The sequence below is a fragment of the Ambystoma mexicanum genome, chromosome 2p (assembly GCF_040938575.1).
Source record: "Ambystoma mexicanum isolate Mex_15411 chromosome 2p, UKY_AmexF1_1, whole genome shotgun sequence".
NCBI lineage: Eukaryota > Metazoa > Chordata > Amphibia > Caudata > Ambystomatidae > Ambystoma > Ambystoma mexicanum.
Window position 1 is genome coordinate 1,472,262,238 of NC_090923.1, and position 24,794 is coordinate 1,472,287,031.

General features: G+C 51.2%; 1 protein-coding gene across 12 annotated transcripts in view; it reads right to left on the minus strand.

Moving 5' to 3' along the window:
• LOC138567640 (zinc finger protein 391-like) overlaps positions 1 to 24,794 on the minus strand; it is a 954,911-nt gene that overhangs the window by 64,192 nt on the left and 865,925 nt on the right. The gene's annotated exons all lie outside the window — the stretch shown is intronic.

The window sequence follows — 24,794 nt, forward strand, 5'->3', positions numbered from 1 at the left end:
ACGCTGGGTGGTTCACACTATACTGGGTCTTCTCATGTTATGTGCTTTGCTCTCGTTGTTGTTTATATGTTAAAATGCAATAAACATATTTACAAACACATTTGTTTTGGTTTAAGTAGATTGGCAACCTCACTAGAATCATACGTCCCACTGTTGTCTAGTCTGGCTAAATGTTTAATACATATCTCAAAGCACTAGTCCATAGGACATGCTCAGTGCAATCCATGAAATTTGCACACTTGCATGGGTAATCTCTATCTCCATATCACACAACATGACATCATATATTTATCATCTATGTCGACACAACTGTGTTTCGGCCACCTTCTAGGGTACAGTTATACAGATGTTGTCCCAATCTGTGATCTTATGCCTTCATCAGGACTGATATAGTTTAAACAGCAACAAATGCAACCCTTTTTGTTTCTTGTTTTTTTCACAATTTCGCCAATCTTGACCACCTGCAACAATATTTATACACTACAGTGAAGTACTCTACTTTCATACCACTTTCTGAGCAGACCATCTACATGTAACACTCTGAAAACAACGCATAGAATAACCCATTCCACAAACCAAATAAGAGTGACAAACACACTTTCAAATCCCTTATAATCTATAATTGTTTTTTTATAACGCACTTAATACCAAAGAGGTTTCTAAGCGCTGCCTCGGAATTCGAACCTATGTTGCTCTGCGTCTTGCTTCCAAGACGAGCGTGTTGCCACTGAGCTATACTACCCGTGCCCCTCTGTCTTCTCTTTTGACATCTATCAGCATGGCTCTATCTTCAATACAGTTTTTGATCAGGAGATAATCCTGCCCTTATTAACATTCTCCTTATGGCCACATTGTACTAAAAACAAATAATTGCCACTTTACATTTTCATGTTTTAATATAGCACAACACACTCTATTAGATTCTTGTTTTTAAAAAAAAATGTTTTGTTAAGATTGGTGACAACACAGAAAAGAGAAAAACAGAGCAACAACAGCACAACCCACATTCCATGGATAATACCATATAGTAGACGCACCTGCGACAACCCAGACACAGACAGAGAGAGATAACAGTGAAAGTCTGTCCATATGTCTCTGGGTCTGCCTAGGGGATGACCCGGTGTTCCATATAATTCCTCCATGTCGTTCGCCCAGGTAGGGTTACTGAGGGGGCACCAAGTTGCATTCAGGTGAACAAAATCTGTCTCTTAGCTAATAGAAATCCCAGATTGAGGAATCTCAGTTTTTCCTCAACCATTGGGTCCGTGATGCCCAGTAGCATGGCCACTTGGGGAAATGGCTCTGATTGACTTGTCACTTCCAGCAATATATCGCACACCCAGTCCCAGTAGGATCGCAGACAAGGGCAGGCATAAAACATGTTTAGCAAATTGGCCTTGTCGCCAGAGCACCTGGGGCATCTGCCCGAGCAGTTGCCCTCGAACTGCCGAATCCTTACAGCAGTATAATATAATCTGTTCAGAACCATGAACTGAATCAATCGAAATTTAGAATTATAGAATATCTTTTTGGTCAGCATGTACATCGCGGCTCACTGTACATCTGTGAACACAATACACAGATATCGCTCTTATTTTTTCTTGACATCTAGGCCCCTATGCACTACTGCACTCAGCAATCGATCATACAGCACTGACACCCAATGTGTGGAACCTCCTACCGCAGTTTTATGTATATACGATTCAGCTGGGCTTTTCAGGTGCTCACATGGGTACTCTGGCCGCCACAACCTAAACGCAGTTCTGATTCGCCAATAGTGTAGCCTCTGTATTGGGGACTCACCAACATCGTTTTTATAAATTCCTCCCAGTCTATAAATGTACCTTGTTCATACATGCACCCCAAAGTGGTAACGCCAGTGACACTCCAGCACCTAGATATGGATCGGTTGAGCGTTGCGCGACAGCCACGTTTGGCCCCACAAAGGAGCCCCCCTGTCGTAAGGGTGCTCCAGCCCCATTAGTCGCTGCAGTTTACCCCATGCCAACCGTGTTGCAGCCAATGGGTTCAAGGGATACATATGTGGTGCCGCACATTAAAGTGCGTAGCTCCACTGTGCTGTGTGTGGCTGAGGGTTATAATGTTCTTCCCAATAGGAGGCAAAGAGCGCCTGTGCTGCTAAATAAAGTTCAAAATGAGGAGCTCGGAAGCCTCCTTCCTCGCACAGCCGAGTCCTTGTCCTCCAACTCATGCGGACCCCTGTTACCCCACACAAAATATGTACATAATGATTGAAACTCTTTGAAAAGTGTCCTGCCTGGTCAGACCGGGTTATTATTAAAGACATAAACAGCTTCGGGAGAACCAGCATTTTCACTATTGAGAGGCGTTGCATCAATGACATTGGCACCTTTCCTCAACGTGCTAGTTTGGTGCCCAACTGTTTTATGTACGCTATATAATTGAGAGTTATTGAGAGCTATTGTCTCCTTTGCCGACTTATGAACCAGAATACCTAAATACCTTAAAGAGCCACACACAGCCCATGTCACTCCCACTGCTTCTGTCCAGACACAGCCAACGGAAAAACCTCTGATTTATCTCTGTTGAGATGCAGCCCTGAATATCTACTGATGTCCACTACCGTTTGATGGACCGCCCCTGCATCACTAGCCGGATCCCTGATATAAAGCAGGATATCATCTGCATACAATGATATCACAGTTGGTGGCCCACCCAATCATAGCCCACACTTAGCGTGTCGAAATTGGACCAATTCAGCAAGGGATTCTATAACAAGTGCAAACAGGAGCAGATATAAAGGTCACCCCTGATGGGTGCCGTCTCCCAATTTAATGGGCGATCATATCGTCTCGTTAGTGAGGACTCTTGCGATCGGGTCCTTATACAGCAGCACACCCACGACATGAAACAAGGCCCAAACCCTGCGTTTTCCAGTACTGCCAACAAATAAGGCCAGTATACTGTATCAAACGCCTTCTGCATATCTAAAGATATGGCTACCAGGTCAGAGTCTGGGGTCACCCCCGGCATCACGCTGTAAAATCGACAAAGGTTCAATGCCGTGGTCCTGACGGGTATAAACCTTGATTGATCTTTATGGATGAGGTAAGGTATCAGGGGCTGCAGCCGGCTCGCTATCACCTTGGCGAATATCTTGGCATCAACGCTAATTAATGACGGTGGGCGGTATGAAGCACAAGCACTGGCCTCCTTACCCGGTTTCAACATAACCGTGATCACAGATTTGCGCACCAACTCCGGGAGGGTTCCTCTGGCCAGGGCCTCTTCCCACATCTGAAGCAGATGCGGAACCAGAGCATCATGGATCTCTTTGTAGAACTCCGCCACTAGCCCATTGGGGCCAGGCGCCTTGCCGGAGGGGAGTTTCTTAATTGCTCTACTTAGTTCCTCCTCGGATAGGGGAAGCTCTAGAATCTCTGCAGCCTCTGTAGATAACAATGAAGTGGGGATTGCGCCAAAATACTTCCTAATTTCAGCCTCAGACGCCTCACCGTAAGACGGTACAAACTTTCATAAAAGGAGCAAAACGTCTAATTTATTCCCTTTTGAGAACAGGCCCTAGTTCCAGCCTCAGCTGGGCCATGAAACGTTCCGGTCTATCTGTCTCCCAGCATCGGCATGCCATAAGACCGTTATCTCTCTCTGAGCCAGGTCTCTGAATTTATCCACCTCACATTTGGTCTGGACGGGCATAGCAGGAGTGGGATCTGTGGCATAGCGGTTTTGGAGGTCCGTCAGTCGTGCCTCAGCCACTGCCAAATCCAGTCGAAAGCTCCCTCAGGACCCCATGTTCGGTCAATAGTGCCACCCCCTGCACATAGGCTTTATACACCTGCCATAGCACCACTGCCGAATTGACCAACCCCACATTCTGCAAAAAAAATCATCAATATTATCCTGCAATCCCTGCACAAAGGCTAGATCTCTCAGTGCTTCAGGTGGTTTGAAGCGCCATGGAAGTCTGGTACGGCCCTCCGCAGACCATTTAACAACCAGCATTACAAGGGAATGATCTGAGAAAGTTCTAGGATACATGACACAATCTACAACCTCAGGGAGCAGGAAATCTGAGAGAAACCACATATCTATGCAAGAGTGCATGTTATGGACTGCAGAATAATAGGTGAATCCCTGATGAATGCCATGCTGCAACTGCCAGACAGCTACAATATTTATATCCTCCATCCTGGACCAGAGAACCTGTGCTGCCTTTGTCATTTCCTGATGGCCAGCGTTCGACCAATCCACGGTTGTGTCCATAATGGTGTTAAAATCTGGATTGTCGATGTTGGGGCCATAGCAATTCAACAATACTACTTCCCTTTTGCAAAGCAGTCTGTGTACCAGTACATAGCTGCCTCTCTCATCTACAATCAGGAGGATGGAAGCATTCTATGGGTCAATATCATAACCCCCCATGCTCTAGAGGAATATGATGTGTAATATCGCTGGCCACACCAAGACTGGGCAACACGCTGATCTACTGATTCCACTATATGAGATTCTTGTAAGAAAAGTATATTGGCGCCCAACCTATTGGCATGAGCTATCATTTTCAGAGTCTTCACACAATTGACCAACCCTCTGACATTCCAGCTTAATAGCTTAATCTGGGTCGAGTCTGGCAATGCCCCAATAGTCATCCAACATGTATTCTGTAGTCGCTCTAAAAACAGGACCTAAAGCAGCTCTGTGGTGCCAGCTCACTTTTGCATAGCATACAACACCAAGCATTTTTAAATGTACACCCTCCAAATTCTCCTGATCCCTCCCCACCCAAACTCACTGCCTCCCCCAAACAAGCAGTGTAAACCATACCCCCCCAGTCCACCCTAACCCACAACTGCGCAGCCACAACATCCGGGTTGATTCCCAACTAAGGCAACCAAAATGCAATTGCGAGAGGGGCGTACGGTCGCCACTCCAGACTCTTCCGTTCAGGTTTCTACTCGGATATACACTTCAGATTAACATTGATAGGTTAACCCAATGCCATCAACACATGATTTAGTACTGCTATCCCACGGAACATTAAGTGGTGATGATCTCATATGGTGGACAAGTCCTCAGGGGTCGCAGTAGGTGGTTTCAAAATCTGAATTTTGACCGGGATAAACTTTACTGCTTCTTCTGGAACTGTGAAAAAGTTAAATTTGCCCTGGAATTGACAATGCAGTCTAGCTGGAAATAGCAACGCATACTAAATATTGCGTTCTTGCAGCATCTTTTTGACCCCCAGGAACTGACGATTCTCCTGCTGGACTGTCACAGAAAAGTCTGGAAAAATCCAGATCACTTGGGAGCCCAACCAGAGCTCTTTCTTGTCTCTTGCCAGCTTCAAGAATAAGTCTCTGTCACGATTGCTTAATATTTTGGCTATTATTAGTTTTGGGAAGTCACCCGGCTTTGGCTTTTGGGTCAGTGCTCTGTGCGCTCTCTCAATGGCAAAAAAAGGCGACAATTGTGGCTCGCTCAGCAATTCCCGGAGTAACTGCTCTACCGCCTAAACCATGCCCCCGTGAGGGTGTCTTCCAGAACCCAGACTCTTTGTTCTGGGGCAACTGCACTATGAGAAGTGGCCTCTCCCTCCCGCCGGGATGTTGATTTTATAGGCTTATCCATTGCTCCAGCCTTCTTACCCCCACCTGTACCCCTGGTCTTGACTTGCAGCAGGCTTAAAATAACAGGGGGATGTTGCTGCTTTAAAATTCATCCCCAGAAATTCCGGAAGGCTTACTCCACACATACCATTGCAGTGTGCAGGTTGTCTGCCAGGTCGTTTCCCCCAAAGCACTTGTCTTGAATCAGGGACTGCCTTTACAACGATTCCTATGGCCAGATGGATCCAGAGCAGTGCCCAGATGCAGGTTCCCACTCCTCAGAGCTGCAAACGTGCAGCAGCAGAAACAGTGCCCAATGTACAAATCAGCGGGCCATGGAAATCTTCATGCGACTCACGTTATCGTCCAGGGCAGCGCAACAGAGGCAGGGCCGACCCCGCCCAGGGGGCAGCATTGCCAGGATCATAGCGGGCTAAATCGCCTCCTGGCACTGAATGTCTACGTCGTCCCTCCTCACCGCAGATCTCTGCTACTCACGCCTGGAGCAGTCGCGGGGCCGCAGCACATTCTGGCTTTACCCAACAATATTAGCCGCTTCCAGAGATTGGACGAGGCCCGTAGCATGCAGGGCAACCGAACCATCCACGACACAAATATGTGAGCACAGATCATGTATAAAAAACAAAGTACAGGATGCACCCCTGGTGGAACGTTTCACCTAGCTAAATCATGGGGTAGAAGAGATTTTCTGGTTTGTCATACAACAGGTGAAAATTGGTTCAAGAGAAGGCAATACTGAGACCCCACTCATAAAGGCAGAACAGAGATTGATCAGACTCTTTGACAGTGTTGATAGGGGACTAAATGTCTGCATAGAATGGGGTTCATTGATTGTATAACGACGTATGTAAGCTCTACAGAGTATTTTACTTTCTGAAGTTAACAGACCATTTTATTTATGTATAACATTTGTGTAACGTCCAAACCAATGTCACTTTGTATGCCTTACAATAGGAAATATAGGTCCCCATTACTGATTATTGTGTAAAATATCTTCCAGACAAGATCAGTTTTAAGTCAGTGTATCTGAAAACACAAGATTGTCAAAGATGGAGGATCGAGTTGCACTTCAATTTACTACTCAGGTCTAGTCTCTTATTGACACGAGGAGACGCAGCCGGACTTGTTTTGAGCAGAAGGGACTGAACGTTAAGATGCCAGTCAACTATGGCCGGTACAGCAAATAAAGAAAGGAACAAGTTACTTATCTGTAACTGTTGTTCTCCAGCATGGGTCTGGCATGGATTCACATGCTCATGAATATTCCTCGTCGTCAGGCTGGGAATCCTTGGTAAAGAAAAAATCAGTATCAGTTTCGTTTCTGATCTGTCTTTCTTAGTAGTAACCAATCACTGATCTCTGGGTCATACTGCCCCCAGCCAATGACTGCCCTCTCCCTAAGCCCCGCCCCTGGCAGCCATCCTCAGATTTGGTAGCACGCCAAGTGGCAGTATGACCGAGTGAAGAGCCGCAGAGGGGTAGGTGAGAGCGTTCGCATGTGAATCCATGCCAGAACCATGCTGGAGAACAACAGTTAGTAAGTAACTTGTTCCTTCTCCAGCATGGGGTCTGGCATGGATTCACATGCTCATGAATAAAAGAATACATAGCAGTATACACATGCACAACCACGGGAGGTGGCAACAGGCTCAACATTAAGCAATACATATATATATATTAAGCAATACAACAACTGAACATTAAGCATCTCTTACCTCCTCACCAGGCTCACCTTAAGTGAACAGGTTGCGCAGCACTGCTTGGCCGACCCTGGACTCCTCCCTGGAGTCCCGATCGACGCAGTAGAATCTTGTGAAGGTGTGCGTCGACCTCCACATAGCAGCCCTGCAGATGTCCAGCAGGGGCACACCAGACAGGAACGTCGTGGTAGCAACTATCGCTCTGGTCGAATGGGCTCTCGGACCGCCGGGCAGCGATCGGTTTGCCAACCGGTGACAATGCATGATGCAGCCGGAGAGCCATCTGGAAATGGAAGTCTTCGAGAGAGCCTTCCCTTGATTCACAGACCCAAAGTTCACAAACAGTTGTGACGTCTTCCGAAAACTCTTTGTGCGGTCCACGTAGAACTTCAGCACTCTAGCTACATCCAGCGAGTGCAAAGTCCTCTCGGCCGGTGTCGAAGGCGACGGGAAGAAAACTGGTAACACCAAGGGCTCGTTGAGGTGGAAGTCCGACGGCACCTTGGGCATGAAGGAGGGGTGCGTTCTCAGCACCACCCTTGTGTCATGAAAAGTCAAGTATGGAGGCTTGCAAGATAGGGCCTGAATCTCTCCCACTCGTCGTGCAGAGGTGATGGCCACGAGGAACGCTGTCTTCCATGACAGGAACTGCAAAGGCGCCGAATGCATAGGCTCGAATGGGGCTCCCATGAGCCTGATCAGCACCACATTAAGCTCCCACGCCGGGGCAGGAGCCTTCACCGGCGGGAATGATCAGAATAGTCCCTTCATAAATTCTTTCACCAGGCGATGAGACCACAAGGACGCCCGTCCCGTAGTCCTGGTATATCGGGAGATGGCAGCCAGATGTATTTTGATGGAGGCGTGAGCGAGTCCAGCCTTGGCGAGCGGCAGCACTTGAGGGGCCGTAATTCGCAGAGGGTTAATCTTCTGTGCACGGCACCAGACAGAGAACCTCTTCCATTTATGACCGTAACACTTGAGAGTTGAGGATGCCCTGGCCTTTGCAAGAACCTCTCTGCAATCAGCCGGGATATCGTACCCTCCAAACTCTAGTGCTGCAGGAGCCAGGCCTGCAAGTTCAGCGACTGTGGGTCGTGGTGGAGAATGGCGCCTCCTTCTCTGGAGAGAAGATCTGCGTCCGCCGGCTGCCTAACTGGTGGGGACGTTGACAAGTCCAGAAGGTCCGGGAACCAGACCTGCCTCGGCCACGCCGGTGCGACGAGGATCATCCTGCACCTGGACTTCTTTCTTGAGCTGGTTGATGAGGCGGAGCAGCAACGGCAAAGGAGGGAACGAGTATAGAAACAGGCCGTCCCAAGGGAACGAGAAAGCATCGCCCATGCTCCTCGGCTGTGGGAACCTGCTGGCGAACCTCTGGCCCTTGGAGTTCGTCGCCACGCGAACAGCTCGATCTGGGCGCAGTTCCCACTCGTGGCACGAGCGCAGCTCCCTGCTGAGTGAGTCGGCAATGGTGTTTTTTATCCCTGCCAGGTGGAAGGGAACCAGAAACATCCCCTGGGCGACGGCCCAGAGCCACAGATCCTGGGCCTCCTTGGATAGGGCTGTGGATCTGGTGCCTCTTGCTTCCGTATGTAGAACATTGTGGTGGTGTTGTCGGTGAAGATCCTCACCACTTTGTCCTTGAGGGACAGGAGGAACGACTTGAGCGCCCAGAACACTGCTCTGAGCTCCAAGATGTTGATGTGAAGAGACCTCTCCTCGGGGAGCCAAAGGCCTCTTGCGTGGAGATCTCCGGTGTGGGCCCCCCAAACCCCCAGAGAGGCATCCGTAGTCACCGTCTCCTGAAACGCCGGGGTTTGAAAGTCCGTGCCCGTCGTAAGGTGAGCCCGGGTGCCCCACCATAGGATGGCCTGACGGAACACTTCGTTGAGGGGGATCCTGTCCTCGAAGTAGCCCCTCGCCTGAAGCCAGCGGGCGTCGAGGAACTCCTGTAGCGGACGCATCCGAAGTCTGCAAAGGGGCACAAGGTAGATGCATGAGGACATCATCCCGAGCAGGGACTTGATGGACCTCACCCTGGCCACGTCCATGGCTAACAGGTGCCGCACCTTGCCCAGGATGGTCTTGGTCCTTTCCTCTGAAGGGGAGGCCAATTGCTCCACTGTATCGAGCTTCGCCCCCCAAAAACAGTGCTACTTGCGATGGAACCAGGTGGGATTTGGGGTAGTTGATGGCGAACCCCAGCTCCATGAGCAACCGGACGGTCCTCGTCATATAATCGACGGCGAGTTCCCTTGACCTTGCCCGGATTAGTCAGTCATCCAGGTAGGGGTAGATGTGGATCCCCTGCAGGCGCAGCCGCGCCGCCACTGGTGCCAGGCACTTGGTGAAAACCCTGGGTGCCGACTTTAATCCGAACGGTAGGGCTCTGAATTGGTAGTGGCGTCCCTGAACCACGAACCTGAGGAACTTCCTGTGCCTTTTTAGAATGGGGATGTGGAAGTAAGCATCCTCCAGGTCCAACGACGACAGCAAGTCGCCTTCCTCCAGCTGACCCAGCACGTGCTGGAGGGTGACCATCCTGAATTTCTGCGCCTTGATGTATTTGTTTAACCGACGCAGGTCCAGGATGGGGTGCCAACCGCCTGTCTTCTTTCTGACGAGGAAGTACCTTGAGTACACTCCGGAGCCCCGGAGCCTCCTGGGGACGAGCTCGATGGCACCTTTCCTGAGCATCGCCTTTACTTCCAACAGCAGTTGAGGGACCTGATTCTCCTTCCTGGCCAGGGGAGGAATGCGAGGGCACTTCTTTAGGAATTCCAGCGAGTGCCCGTTGGCCAGGGTGTCCAACACCCAACGATCGGTGGAGATGGACTCCCACACTCTGACGAACTTCGTCAGCCGGCCTCCCACCGGGGTGCTTCGATGGGGGCCCGACAACCCGGCCGGGTCAGTCTTGCTTGGAAGCGGCCTTGCCGCCTTGGCCTCCTTGGCGACAACGGCAGGAACCCCCTTGCTTGCCGCAACCTCTGTAGGCCTCCTGGGAAGAGGAGCGGGCCGCCTGGCGGTAAGTGGAGGAGCCACCGCTGGATCCTTTGGAAGCACCCTGTCTGCCTACGGGGCTCCAAAAGGTCCGTCGCTGCTGCAGCACCCCAAGGGCCCGGGCCGTCTCCGAGTCGGTCTTGATGGCCTGTAGAGACTCATCCACCGCCTTACCAAAGAGGTTGTTGCCGTCGAACGGCATGTCCAACACTCTGGTCTGGACGTCCTGGCGAAAGTCTGTCGCCTTGAGCCATCCTCGACGTCGGAAGCAAATTCCGTTGCCCCAGTTGGCGAAATCCGGTATCGGCAATGTCCGTCGCCACCGTTATGGCGTGATCCGACGCCACCTCGCCCTCCTGCAGAATTTCTAGGGCCTCCGCTCTTTTATCATCAGGCAGGAAATCTAGCAGGGGAGCTATCTTGAACCAGAGCTCCCTGTCGTAGCGGGCCACGATAGCTAAGGCATTGGCCGCCTTAATTGTCGTCCCATAGAGTCCAACTTCTTGCCCTCGCTGTTCGGCGGGGAAGTGGAAGTTGATGCCGCTGCGCCTGCTGCCTTCTTCTTAGCCGCTGCCGAGACGACCGAGTCCGGCGTGGGCAGGGCCCTGAGGCACAAGGGGGCGGCATCGGGGACTCAGTACTTCTTCTCGTACCTGTCCCTCTTGGCGGGTGTCGTGGCAGGGTTCTTGAGGACAGCAAGCCCCTCGTCCCAGATGTCGTCGAGTAAAGGCACCGCGAGGACCGTCTTCCTCTTAGCCTCTCGTCGTTGGTACAGAAACCCCTCCTTTTTCTGTTCTTCAGGGCAGCGCTGGAAGAGCTCGGATGCCCTGGTTATCATGGCATGGAAAGAGCCAACCTTGTCGGCTGGGGATGCCCGCGTGGGGGCGGGGGGGGTGGCTGACGACGGGATGTCTGCTGTGTCATCACCGCCGTCATCGTCCATCCCCGTCGCCGTATCCTCTCCCTGCGAGGGGGATGAGGGGTCCACCGGTCTCGCAGGCACGAAGGGAGGAGCGGGGTGGACTCGCCTCCGCTTGTTCGGAGGGCTTCCCGACGGGCCTGGTTCTGGCTCCTCCGTCGGGGTGCGTGGTAATCTCGTCCTTATCTCGGTACATAATGATTGGATTGCCATTCATTATGCCATGCTATTAGCGCCATGGTTCATGCCGGTAATTTACCGGTACCGCCTTGGAGGAAAGGGGAATTACCGCCCTATTCCAAGGTTGGGAAGGCGGTAATTCCTCCTTCCTCCATTGCCCTTCCCCATTCCCATTTTTGCCCCATACGGCATAATGGGAATGGGGAAGGCGCTAATTACGGTACCGCAAATTAGCACCAAGGTCCCTTTGTGGGTTGGATTTTTAATGCCTGCAAAAAGCATGCGTTAAATTCCCCAACCCGCAAAGGGACCTCGTAGTAAGGCGGTAAGGATTTACCGGTACCGGTAAAATACTGGTACCGGTAAACCCTTAACGCCTACCGTGTAATGAGGCCCATGGTTTTTATTAAACAAGTGCTCAAAGAGAGGGCGCTAGAGGGCCATCCAAGGTGGCCGCTTAGGTCAGAGCTCCCTCGTAGCCCCGCATCAATCCTGGAAAATCCTGCGGATCCTGGCGTTACTGAGCCCCAGTCTGCCTGTGCATGAACTGCCGATGTCCCCAGCTATGCCATCCCGAAGTTTCGTGTAAAATCGGAGCTCCCAGCCCGAGATTCAGCCCGGAAGGCCCGGCCGCCGAGAATCGCGGGGTCGGTCACTAGGCCCCGCGCATCAAGAGCTGAGCTCCTTCACTGCGGAGCCCGACGCGCCCCCCCCAGCCACCCACGAGACGGGGGCCCAGTATCCTGGCAAGGAGTCGGCAGCGGCCCGGGGAGCACGCGCCGAACAGCGGAGGGAGATCCTGACCACCCCCCTTCCTCCGCCTGGAGCCATCGCCAGAGTGGAGGAGACGGCCGTAGGACGCCAAGGCCTCCCCCACTCCCTGAATCTGCACCTGTGGCTCCGGCATCCGGCTTCCCAGCCGAAGGCCGTGGAGCGACAGACCCCGGACGACGGCCAGCGGCCCAGCAAGCGACGCGGCAGGAGAGCGGGAGTCCCCCCTGAAGGCGTCCACGTTCACGGGGCTGGCAGACGACCAGTGGGGTCGTTCCGGGAGGTAAGGAGTGGTGGGGAGACGGTGCTGTCCCCCCCCCTCCGCCTTCAAGACTCGGCGGCGGCCTCACCCGCAGTGGCAGGAACAAGCGATCAGCACAGCGCCCCTCGGCAAACCTTTCACTCCTGCAACCCGCTGGGCCGGGATGGGTGTGGCATCCGCACACACAGAGCGCCTGGGGGCCCCGTCCACTTGGACGACCTGAACCCCGCCACTTGGGGAAGAGCATCCTCACTGCCGCAGACCAACACTCGGCCCTGAACTACAAAACAGGGGCACAAGGAATTGCCCAACACTTTGCCCCCTGGCAGAAATCCTCTGTAAACATCTTTGACACGAGCCAACGTAGCTCCTCAACAGTCAACCCCTGCTCACATAGCGGGGAACACCCTTCCTACGCCGGTCTTCCACTGAAACCCATCAAGGAGGCTGCGCTAGCAGTGGAGAACTCGGCGCACGACGAAAACCGCCCCCCCCCCCCGCCCTGCATTTCTGATAAAGCACCGCATATAACCAGCCGCGGCCGCCCCGGTCCGGAGGTGGGTCCCGAGGGGGTTCGAGGCACAACTAGACCACCTGCAACTCATTTTCGACGCTTCCATTCTCACAGCCAAGATGGGAAAAAACAATAAATCTCAGAGGAAGCTAAACTTTGAGAGTGGCCCGACCCCCAGAGCCCCTCACCACCCAGAAGACCAAGCTTCATCGTCCGAATGCTCCCACCAGGATGAAGTGGCTGAGGACCCCTATGAAATCAAAGAAATCCTTCTTGACTTAAAAGCTGGCATTGGCAGCCTGAGTAACAAAATGGATGGTCTCGCGTCCAAAGTCGATCTCATGCAACACCGTATGGACTCCCAGGCCGAACGCCTAAACGAGATGGAGCAGAGGGTGTCAAATCTCAATGACAGTTCGGCATCCCTAACTAATAGAGTTTCGCAGCTGGAATCGCAAATGAAACTAACCGCTGCCAAGTGCGAGGACCTCGAAGGTCGGTCGAGGAGGAATAATCTACGGATAGTCGGTGTGAGAGAACATCAAACGCAGGAGAAATTTGAAGACTTTGTGGAAGCCTTATGCACCACTCTAATCTGCCGTGAAGCCATATCCCGCCTATTCATAATCGAGAGAGCCCACAGGATTCCCGCGACAAGACCTGCTCCAGGAGCTCCCCCTAGGTCCATAATAGCGAGACTGCTGAACTACAGAGATCACGACTCCTTGCTCCGCCTCGCCAGAGAAAAAGGCGAGCTGAGCCACGACGGGGACAAAATCAATTTTTACCCTGACTTCTCCCCGGCAGTACAGTCACAAAGGAAAACTTTTGCTAGCGTCAAACAGAGACTCTGCAACAGCCAACTGCCTTATTCCATGCTTTATCCAGCACGCTTAAGAGTCCAACACGAGGGAAAGGTCCAATTTTTACAAACCCCAGATGAAGCAAATTTGTTCCTGGACCGCCTTGGTCTCCCGGATCAGAATCAGGCTGGCCCCAGACCGCAAAGAGACAGAATCCCCAGGAACCCTCCTTAGACGGTTGGACATGGCTGGACACAAGACCCGGCACAGCAGCACTGAGTGGGCCGGACCATTTACAGCAGCACAAGTCGGGGCTGGGACAATTGGGAGACCCCAGATGCCCCTAGCTCAGCTACTGTTAAGTTACTGTTAGCCTGAGTTGAGTCTGTCCGGCAAGGGGTGGACCTCACGTCTCGGCATGGTGACTCCAAGGGCTGTTTTGGTTTGGGGTTGGGAAAGTCGGAACCTCCCGGTGAGCATGTTCAGGGTTGCCCACCCTCGGGAGAGTTACGTCTTGGGCCTGTTGGGGTTTGCCCGAAGTTTGAATATTACAAAGTTAATGGGGAAGTTCAACGCCACCAGTTCCCGATTGTCCCGCTCGCCGCCGGCTCCCTACTCGCTGCCTTACTCATCATCGCAATCGAGACTCCCATCCCTCACGTACAGTCCCAGTCAGCAGCTCTGGCTCAACCGGACCACGGCCGCCCGCTGAATCAAAAATGTGGTCCGAAATAAAAGCAACGTTGCCCCATTCAATGTTTTAACATGGAATATAAAAGGCGGTAGCATCCCGGCTAAATCTAGGAAAATTCTGCACTATCTCAGACGCCACGATGTAGACGTGGCCCTGATTCAAGAGACGCACATTACCCCGGGGAGAGACCGCCAGTGGGCCAAAAGCTGGGGCTGCCACAGATACTTTTCATCCTACTCCACATACTCGAGAGGTGTTGCAATCCTCATACACAGGCGTCTCAGTTTCCGGCTACTGCACACGGCAAAAGACGAGGAAGGCAGAGCACTACTGGTGAGTGGCATCGTTGCAGGTCAGAAAGTGACCTTTGTCAATTCATATGCTCCGAATGTGGATGGCCCTGACAACTTCGGCTGGGTGTTGACGCAGCTCTCCGCGCTCGGCCCGGCCACGGTTGTCTGGGGCGGCGACATGAACACGGCTATGGACCCTATGAGAGATAGATCATCGGCCGTACAACAACCAACCTCCAAAGCTGGTCTCCAGATAAAGGAAATCTGCAAAGCGTTTGATTTACAGGACACTTGGAGAGTCTCCAATGGGGAAAGGCGCAAGTACACCTTTCACTCTACAGTCCACAATACAAGCTCCCAAATTGACTACTTTTTCACCTCAACTAACAGCCCCCTGGCGTGTGACCGGTGCCACATCCACCCGAGAACACTCTCGGACCACTCGCCGATCTTCCTTAGCTAACCTCACTCCGCCACTACAACGTTGGCGCTTCAAACAGGGATCACTGCGGGACGAGGTCTTTGCCTCCGAATTAAGAGAGGAGATTGACGTGTTCTTGGAAGCCAACCTGGGTTCGGTCCCCTCGGCAAGCATAATTTGGGAATCCTTTAAATGCTTTATCAGAGGAGTCTGCCTCGCCAAAGAAAATGGCATTCTCAAGCTCATTAGGGGCGAGCTTGCAAACAGCGAAAATAAATTAAAACAGCTCGAAACTCAGAACGCGAACAAAGACAACCCGGAAGCTGCAGCGGCGTTGAAGTCGGAATTGCAGAAATTCAACGACGCAGCGGAACGTGAGGTTAAATTTCTACACCGCACCAACCAAATCCGCCAATACGGCGAGGGCCAGAAACCAGGAGCTTTACTGGTAAATCTAATTAAAGCCGACAATAAACAGTCCCAAATCGAAAGGATCAGAACTAGGCAAGGGGAAGAGGTCCACAATGACGAAAGGATAGCGGAGGAATTCAGTCTATTCTACCAAGATCTTTACAGTGCCAAGCTACCGAAAGACTCGCACCTCCCCCTGGAATATTTGGAAGAAACAGAACTCTACTGGGTCGAACATCAACTACGTGAACCTCTGAACGATCTAATCTCACAGGAAGAGATTAAAGCAGCCATAAAGACCCTACCACCCTCCAAAGCACCAGGCCCTCACGGCCTAACGGGAGAATTTTATAAGGCCTTTGCAGAACCTCTGGCTGCGTTGCTGGCGGCGGTGTACGAGGAAGCGCTAGAGCTTGGGACCCTCCCTCACTCTTCTCGTGAGGCCAATGTCATTCTTTTACACAAAGCAGGAAAACCACCAGACGAATGCGCCTCGTATCGCCCGATCTCCCTGCTCAATCTAGACAATACAATTCTTGCTAAGATCCTGGCGAATAGATTGATGCCCCTGATGCCTGCCCTGGTGCTAGCAGACCAGGCAGGTTTCATAACTGGCCGCAATACGACCTTCGGCATCCGGAGAATGTTTGGAATCATCGAGGCCTTAGACCCTACAGGCCAAGCAATCGCGGTCCTGCTTGATGCAGAAAAAGCATTTGACTCAGTGGAGTGGCCGCTCATGTTCATGGTTCTCACCAGAATGGGGCTGGGGGCCCGCTTTATCAAACTTGTCTCTCTCCTGTACACCAATCCACAAGCTAATATCATAGTGGGCAAGGCAAAATCAGCATCAATAAACCTGCAGCGTGGTACGAGACAAGGAAATCAGCATCAATAAACCTGCAGCGTGGTACGAGACAAGGATGCCCCCTGTCAGCACTAATATTCGCTCTGGTAATGGAACCACTGGCCTCCAACCTGTGGAAACTACGCCAACAAATGGGACTCACCATCGGCCCACACAAACTCATTGTATCCTTATAAGCCGACGACGTGGCACTATTCATAAGGGACCCAGAAGTCAATCTGAACCCGGTCATGCGGGAAGTCATCATATTCGGGGCGGCCTCCGGATTGAAAACCAATCACTCAAAATCAGTCGTCTTCCCACTGACCCGAGACACGAAACAATTCGCCGACGACTTCGGACTCAAGTGGAGAACCTCGGGGGTCCGCTATCTTGGAATCCAACTGTCACTCGACCCACAAGAGGTATTCCGGGACAACTATGAGGAGGTGTTTAAGTCCCTACAGGACAAGGTCACACGCTGGAAGAAGCTCCCACTGACACTCTGGGGCAGAACCTCCTTAGTCAAAATGGTACTGTTGCCAAAATTACTGTACCTCTTCAACAATATCCCGCTGCTACTACCACAATCCTTCTTGAAAAGGCTGAAAAGCTTGGTTCTGGATCTACTGTGGGCTGGCAGACCAGCCAGAGTGGCGTACACAATACTGACACTTCCCGTGTCCAGCGGTGGTCTAGCCCTCCCCGACATGGAAAAATACAGTAGCACAGTACCTCAGCCACTGGTATGCAATGCAAACGATTCGCCCTCATGTACAGGTCGAGAGGGCCCTGGCAACTCCCAACTTCCTGACTGCCGTGGTTTTCAGCCAACTTCCCGTTCCCAATCGCAAAATGAACGTGATGCTCACAACATACAAGGTCTGGAAGTCGCTAGCAAATAAACTGGGGGTGCAGATAAGGTACTCTCCCCTCTTGCCAGTCAAGTTTATTCCTGGAATCCCCCTAACATCAGAGAAAGTATTTCACCAGTGGGTCGACAAGCTACACATACAATCCCTAGGAGACCTATTCACAGAGGAGGGCTTCCTGACCCCTGGCCAAGCTAAACAGAAAGGGGGCAACACAGCACTGGACGTGTTCCTCTACCTCCGAACTCGATACACTATGCAGACCCACCTGCCTGGTTTCCCGAGCCAATCACAAACCTGGCAGTTACTGCATGATGTCATTCAAGCACAGTGGGAAGGCAGACTAGTGTCGCAAATTTACAAATCACTGACCACCAGAACACCCCCCGTCAACACTGGAGCGAAAACTAGATGGGAACAAGCGCTAAATGCAAGTATATCAGAGGTTGATTGGGGCTACATTCTGAATCAGACCCAGAAAATTGCACGTAACTCCTGGCTCAAACTTATCCATTTTAATTTCCTCCACCAAACCTATTATACACCTGAAAAAGCTAATAAACACCATCCCGACACCCAGGCCGAATGCAAGAGATGTGGAACTCTTTCAGCGAGCTTTATACACTTGGCATGGGAATGCCCTGAAGTAGCCCCATTCTGGAACCGAGTGATAGACACGACATCCGCAATCGTGGGAGAAGTAATACAACCGAGATGCACGGCAGCTTTGTTGGGAATGACAAGATTGCTATCCACGCCGTCGAGGAAACTGACCGGAGTCCTACTGACACTAGCTCGCAGGAGAGTTGCCATGGCATGGGGCCGCGGCCCCCCACCTTCCTACACCGCTTGGCGGAAAGACTTACTCTACTATCAGGACATTGAAGCAGATTACATAGAACTCCTCCCACTTCACGTGCGCCTGCCCGACATATGGGGCCCGCTGATATCCTTCCTGATAAGTGAGGCCGACACTTCCTCAGAGGGACCTTTGGACGCAGGGAACACACCCTGATGCATTGCTACAGGGTCGCAGGGAGGCTGAAATGATGCAAAACGGGGACGATACGGAGGAGCAGCGACGGTTAGGGGAGAGACTCGGAGGGGGGGGTGGTTGGGGCACTGGTTGACGGCGTAAATTTAAAATCCACCCTAATGTGGGTGTGTATTTGTATGGTGTGTTGAAATACCAAAAATAAAGGTTTTTTTAAAAAAAAAAACAAGTGCTCAAAGGATAATATAAGGATAATATAAGGTGGCTGGAGGCTTGAAAAGCTCAATGAAATAGGGTGCCTGGATGACAGCACCATGTGTCAGTTTATAATGTGAGGGAGCGCCAGTAGGGTCCTCAAACAAGAGTTAAAAAGAAGATGGACTGCTCTTCTTGCTGCAAGGGCTTTGCCAATCAACTGCTCAGTGCTCCAAAGTGGTATGAATCCAGCTTTCAAGTAGCCTATGCAAATACAAAGATGAAAGTTCTTCCCAAGTCCCAAAACAAACAGTGCCCATAATGTCCCCCATCTTCCAATATAGTGTCTCCTCCCCTTTTGAGGCTTCCTGGGAAAGTATTGTCTGGTCCTCTCACTCTCTCCTTAAGCTGTAGAGTTTTCCAGGTTGCAGACTCACTGATGTCGTGTAGAGAGGTGTTTCTGAGCAGTTCCTGGCTGCTGCCTCTTAGAGCTTCTCCTGGAAGAGCTGTGAGAGTGGGCATGAGGTTGGCACTTGCAAGATGATCTGGTGAGACCTAGTGGGGCATGGAGAAGAGTGGCCCTCCTTGCACCTTCCACTGCATTTTCCTCTTGATGTTCTTTTGCAGGTCTTCTCTTTTCTGGAACTTCTTTATTATCCCTATGTAAAGAGGACGGGGGCGTGATCTGGGCTCATGTAGCTCGGATGAGTCTCGTTGCGGCTCCTGTACAGCTACTGAAACTTGAGCCTGAGACTGCAGTAAAGGATCTTTTACAGCACCAACTTGAAGTTAAGGGTGCAGGGCACTGGTGCACACCATTCAATGGAGGTTGGCTGCTAACCGCAGCCTGTGGAGTCTGCACGGCTGTGTGCAAGCTCAGCTAGAGGGGAAGCTAAAATGGCAGAGAAGGCGAGCCCTGGCAGGGACCGTTGAAGATAGTGCCTGAAAGAGCCGCGGCAGCGCGGACTGACTTGGACCCTTTGGACAGCTGAAGCTGGTACCGAGGGACCGAGGTGGTGACAGTGGTGTTGCTGTGCTGAGCGGCTTGGAGCCCTCCCCAACTTTGCAAGCTGTGGCAGATAGCAGGAGCCAAGGAGCGGCACCACAGGACAGGGTGGAATAGTGCTCGCCCCACCTCTCCCTTCATGCTGGCAGATCGCTGTGGGAAGCGGGAGCAGAGGACCGCGCTGCAGCTAAAAAGAAACAGATCCGAAAGAAGATTGCAGACAGGGGCGGTGGCGGAACAAAACTGGCAGAGGAGAGGACGCCGGTACATGGATGTTGGATACGAATGGGACGGAGGAGCGGCAACTGGGAAAGCAAGTGGAAGAGCTGATATGGCAAGGAGAGTGATACAGTGCTAATGTGTATAATATGACTGTGATGAGTGCACATGAGAGAAGAATGCAATCAAGATCCCTCAACTAACGGATAACGCTACATAGTAACTGGGACTGAGGGATAGAGGAAAGCTGAACGCAAAGACACCAGTTGTGAGCACAATAGGATAGATCTGCAGCTGCTGAGTGGTGCATGAGGAGTCCGACACTGGCCCTACATTGCTGGAGGGGTTGACAGAGAGAGCTCACCACCCCATGAGAGAGCGGAATTGGAGTTTCTCCAGGCCAGAGCATGGAGGGCATTGCAAGTGGAGGGGCCCCTCAATACACGGGGGCTCGATAGGTCGTCGCACAGAGACAGGTGAGACGCAGTGTGCACCCAGATGTACCCCCTGAAATATGCCATGGGATCAGGAGCAGGTGGGGTAACCCGGAGGAAGGCAGTGGTATAACGACGGACGAGTGGGGTGGGGTCACAGAGAGGCAGACAACTCAGGGTTCAGAACCACTGGCAATGATGCCAACACAAAGCAAAAGGGGACGATTATGGAGTCATTCGCAACACAAGCTAAAGCAAAAGGGGCACTACTTGAGAAGGGTGCGACAAGGGAGGAAGCTGGAGGACAACAAGAAGACCAGCAGGAATCCAAAATACTGGCAGCAATCCTGGATTGGAAAATGTCGTTATAGAATAAAATTGGGGCTGTGGGTTTAGAGGTACAGCTCCTCCACCAGAATGTTCGCTCTGTGACGGAGAGGGTGACCAATGCTGAGGCTACACTGAAGGAATGGGTGCCCACAGTGGCGGACCACACAGCGAAGCTGCGAAAATGGGAAACTAGAAATGCAGCATTAGAGGCCAGGATTGAGGAGGCAGAAGGACGATAGCGCAGAAATATAGTGTGATTACTTGGTTTGCCGGAGGGAATCGAGGGCAGGGACCCGACACGGTATATTGAAATGCTGCTGCTGCAAGAAATTGGACCAGGAAAGTTGTCCCAGGGATTTGCGATAGAGAGGGCACATAGGTCCCTACAGAGGAAACCCCCTCCAGACTCACACCCGAGGCCGATAATCGCAAGAATCCTAGATTTTCAAGATCGAGAGGTGGTGCTCCGTTTCTATAGGGAAGATGGTGCCATAAGAAGAGGGGAGGCGGTGGTCGCCATGTACCCTGATTATGCTCCCTTGGTGCAGCAGAGGAGAAACTCTTTTATCCCGATTAAGGCACAGAGGAGACGCCTCTGTATTAAATACATGTTGATGTATCCATCACGACTGAAGGTCCTACATGGGGAGGGCAAACTTTCTAGAAACCCTGGCAGCAGCCAATATGTGGCTAGATCATAATAATTTGGGTGATAAAGAGGATGAGGTCCTGCCTGGTGAAGCAGGCAACTCCTAAAGAGGGAGGACTGGAGTGACGTAGGAGCCTCTGGGACGCGACAGAGCAGATGGAGAAGCGGACTGTGGAGCGCGAATGGATGAAAGATGACGTGAAAGTGTTGCAAGTGTTGGAACAGTGGGAATGCATGTTACGAAGGTTGCAATCCTGTAGTTACAAAACGTTTTTTTATGTACAGGGGTGGGCAAAGATGCCAGCAGATGGTGTTCAGGCAACCCCACACCAGGAGTGTACTTGTGTGAGCTGGTTGCTGGCATAGGGCCCAATGCCTGATTGCTAGGATTGGTCCGGGAGGCATGGGTGTGCCCGAGCGGGACTTTACTGTTGGGCACTGTTTACCCCCAGAGGTTGAGGGGTTGTTTTGGTTTGAAATGTTTGTTTGCAGTTTAGAGCTTAGGTATAATTTACATCAAGGTATGAACAGGACAAGGAGGTATGAGAAAAGTGGGCAAAGGGTCCAGTGTGGAACGGTGTCCAGTCATTTGGTCGACTACAAACTGGTCGACTGCAATTTGGTCGAAAACCAAATGGTCGAATTTCTTTTTTTAATTTATATATGTGTTTTGTGGGTTTTCGTGTAGAAAAAAAAAAAAGAAAGAAAAAAAAGGGGGTTGGGGGTGGGACCCCCCCCCCAAAAAAAAGGGGTACAAATAATTTAAAAAAAAATTCGACCATCTGGTTTTCGACCAAATTGATTCGACCAGTTGTCCAGTCGACCAATTGTTTTCGACCAAATGACTGGCAACCTGTGGAATATGTGACCAGGAAATGGCAGACGCCCTTCATCGAATAATGATGAGCCAGGAGCATGGGCTGTACAACACAAGGATAGGTGATAAGTAACTGTGGGGGAGAGGAGTTGAGTTGGGTACACATCAACATGGCCAGATTGAATATTGTGTCATGGAACGTTAGGGGGCTGGGGACCTATTTTAAGAGGAACCGTGTGAGGTCCTTCCTTAGGAGGAAGCTGGTGTCGGTGGCGTTACTCCAAGAGACGCATTTGCTTCCATAGAGTGAGGAACTATTGGTGTCCAGATGGGGTGGAGCGGGTTACGGCTCCACATACTCCCAGTTCGCGAGAGTGGTTCTCATTTGGGTAGATGCAGCGGTACCGCTGCAGGTGTCGGAGGTTGTGACGGATGCCAAGGGCAGGTATGTTATTCTGTGTGGGTACATAGGCCAGAAGGAGTGCTGTATAGTGAACTCATACTTTCCCAACACGGGGATCCCGGTTTATGTGAGGAAATTTAGCAGTAACTTGGCCTACAAGCGTGACCGACTGTTCTTCTGGAGGGGTCTGGGGGACTTCAATTGTGTGCATGATGCCAGACTGGACAGGTCGATGGTCCCTAGAGGGGGCCCATCTGGTGCTATGGTGGCCCTAAAAGCGGTCATATCAGAACTGGCACTAGTGGATGTTTGGCGAGAGCTGCATATGTGAGTTAAGGGATACTCTTTTTTATTCGCCCCAACATGACCTATATACACAGATAGACTATGTATTTGTAGGTCACGAACATCTAGGGGTTTGTATTGGGGCAGAATATACTGGTCGCATGGTGTTCCATCACTCGCCACTGCTGGTGATATGGGAGATGGGAGATATCAGAACCCTGGTCCCGACTTGGCGTTTCCCTGTGGCAGCACTGGAAGATAGGGCTTTCGCAGAGGCAGTAGGGGAGAAAATGGAGCAATACCTTGAAATGAATGTGGGAAGCGTAAGGAGCTGAGGCACGGTGTAGGATGCGATGAAGGTGGTGGTTAGGGGAGAGACAATTTCAGGAGTGGGGGGATTCGTAGGAAATTGAAGAAGGACGTGGAAATGCTAGAGGAGGAGATTGTGGGACTAGACACGTGGGCACAGACAGGGGTAATGGTAGAGCGTGTACGGGCAGATAAGAACTGGAAGTGGGAGGAGGCATTGGGCAGATTATCGAACTTCGACTATGAGGCAAAAGTGGAACAAACACACAGGGAGGGGATAAAGCTGGGAGGATGCTGGCCTGGCTGTGTAAGTGAGAGCAACCTAGGTTAATTATAACGGTGCTGCAGGATGAATGTGGGGCCCAATGGAGGTCCCAGGTGGGTATAAATTACATTTTTAAGGAATTTTATAAGCAGCTTTATAGTCATGAACTATCTGTGCCACAGGACGCGATCGGTGCAGCACTTGAGCAGATTAGCCTCCCATGTCTGTCGAGCGAGCAGGCAATAGATTTAGACAAGCCCATTACTGTAGAGGAGGTAAAGGATGCAATGATCGCACTAATGGGTGCCCTGAACAGTTACTGGTGGCATCACTAGATGCAATACAAGCTTTTGATTCAGTATATTGGGAGTGTACATATGCAGTCCTTAAGAAGTTTGGGTTTGGAGAGTCATTTACAAAGTGGATTAGAGTGCTATATATGAACCCGGAGGCCAGGTGAAATCCGGGAGGTGCATATCGGGATTGTGGGACATACAAAGAGGTACTAGGAAGGGATACCCCTTGTCACTAATGATATATATATATATATATTGGCACTGGAACCGATAGCGGTATACTTGAGACAGGAATACCTAGCCGCAGGGATATTAATTGATGATAGGAGATATCTTATCTCATTATATGCAGACGAATTGCTGCTGTATCTTTGTGAACCGGGGCACAATCTATCCATCATTGTGGAAGTCCTAGCTGACTTTGCAAGACTGACAGGGATTAAGTTTAGCACAGAAAAATCCTATTTATTTCTGAGCAGGATCTCCCAGAGCTGGGAATGAGGTGGGAAGTTCACAAGTTCAAATATCTGGGAGTGCAGATAGCGCACGATCCGAGGGACATGCACAAGCATAACTCTGTAAGAGTTTTGGAGGGGATAAAGCGCTCCATGAAGTTCTGGGCACGCCTGCCGCTCTCATTCATGGACAGAGTGTCAATAACGAAGATGATAATTCTCCCAAGACTATTATATGCTTTTTCAAATGTATGCTATTATATAGAACCGAGCTTCTTCCGGCACCTGGAAGGGATTCTGAGGGAGTTTCTGTGGGGTGGTGGTCGCTGCAGGATTGCGTTGAGCACAATATACTTGCCGTATAGCGAGGAGGGAGCTCCACTCCCACAATTTGAATGGTATTACCTGGCGGCGCAGCTGAGACATGTGGTGATGTGGCTGGCAGATGGGGTAAATGCAGAAACTCGACTGCTGCAGAAGGTATTGATGCCAAGCAGGCTTAAGGAATGTTTATGGGTCCCAGAGGCTTGCATGAGTGCCCAATGTAAGCTGATACAGCTGGGTAGGCAGATATGGACTAGGACTCTAAAAATGGTGAGCTCGTCATGCCCGTATGCTAGAAGTGTCCCACTGGTGGCATATGCCTGTACTGATAGGAGGGAGCTGGGAGAGGTCAAGGAGAGGTCAGGATATTAGAACAACATGGGGTATATATGTGGGGGACATGTTTGAAAATGGGCAGCTCAAGGAACTAGGAGAGCTTGAGGAAGCGGATGGCTTACCTGGAGGGCAGTTTCTGCGGTATATAAGTATCCGC